Here is a 1,300-nt window from a genome sequence, read left to right on the forward strand (position 1 = left end):
TTGAAGGGTTATGACTTTCATTGAGTCCTGATGATTCAATGAGGTAACTTCATATCACTTCACGCCGGGCCAACCCTACACAGGGCCGTCGAAGCCGAGCTAAAGGAAAGGAACTAAGCCCAAGCCCCAACGAAAACAGGAAGGCCGATCCCACCGGGTCAAACGACAAAAACTGGGACAAAAGATGCCACACCGGCATCAGAGAATCTGCCAGCGTGTCAGCTGGAGTCGGGAGTGCGCACAGGTCCGAGGCGCGCCGCATCAAGGTGGAGCCTGTGAGGCAAGAGGGAGCGAGCGAGCGCTCAGAAAGCCAGGAGCAGTAACTCCACCAATTAAACTTAATATGTTCACCTGGGAAATACTTAAATATGTACAAAACTAGCTCTAACAAAAAATAGCAAGGGAAAATATAATGAACTGAGTAAAGGGTGAAAAATGTGCCCCCAGCACATAACGGGGATCAAAACAACTTTCAGAGCAGAAAGTCTTGGGGCGTTAAGACCTACACACGTGGACAAAGTTGTTGGTAAGAAAGAAAAACCCACAATGGTCACAGAAATAACTTGAATCTGACAATAGTAATAATAAATAAAAAATTCTATGAAAATTAAGCAATAAAAATCAGACATTGCTTTTGAACTGTGGTTTAACAGAATTACTTTTAAAAAATGAACGTATGAAACAGGCCTGGACAAAAATGATGGTACCCCTAGAAAAGACTGACAATAATGTGACCATAGGGACATGTTCAATCAAGGTGTGTCCTCTAATCAGCATCACAGATGTCTACAAACAATCAGTCCGTCGGCCTATTTATAGGGTTACAAGAAGTCACTGTGCTGTTTGGTGACATGGTTTGTACCACACTAAACATGGACCAGAGGAAGGGAAGGAGAGAATTGTCTCAGGAGATTAGAAAGAACATCATACACAAGCATGTTAAAGGTAAAGGCTATAAGACCATCTCCAAGCAGCTTGATGTTCCTGTGACTACAGTTGCACATATTATTCAGACATTTAAGATCCATGGGACTGTAGCCAACCTCCCTAGATGTGGCCGCAGGAGGAAATGTTGATGACAAATCGAAGAGACGGATAATACAAATGGTAACAAAAGAGCCCAGAAAAACATCTAAAGACATTAAAGGTGAACTCCAAGGTCAAGGTACATCAGTGTCAGATTGAACCACCCGCCGTTGTTTGAGCCAAAGTGGACTTCATGGGAGACGACCAAGGAGGACGCCATTGTTGAAAACAAATCATAAAAAAGCCAGACTGGAAATTGCCAAACTGCATGTTG

Source organism: Stegastes partitus, unplaced genomic scaffold, assembly GCF_000690725.1.
Source record: "Stegastes partitus isolate 25-593 unplaced genomic scaffold, Stegastes_partitus-1.0.2 Scaffold1180, whole genome shotgun sequence".
NCBI classification, from domain to species: domain Eukaryota; kingdom Metazoa; phylum Chordata; class Actinopteri; family Pomacentridae; genus Stegastes; species Stegastes partitus.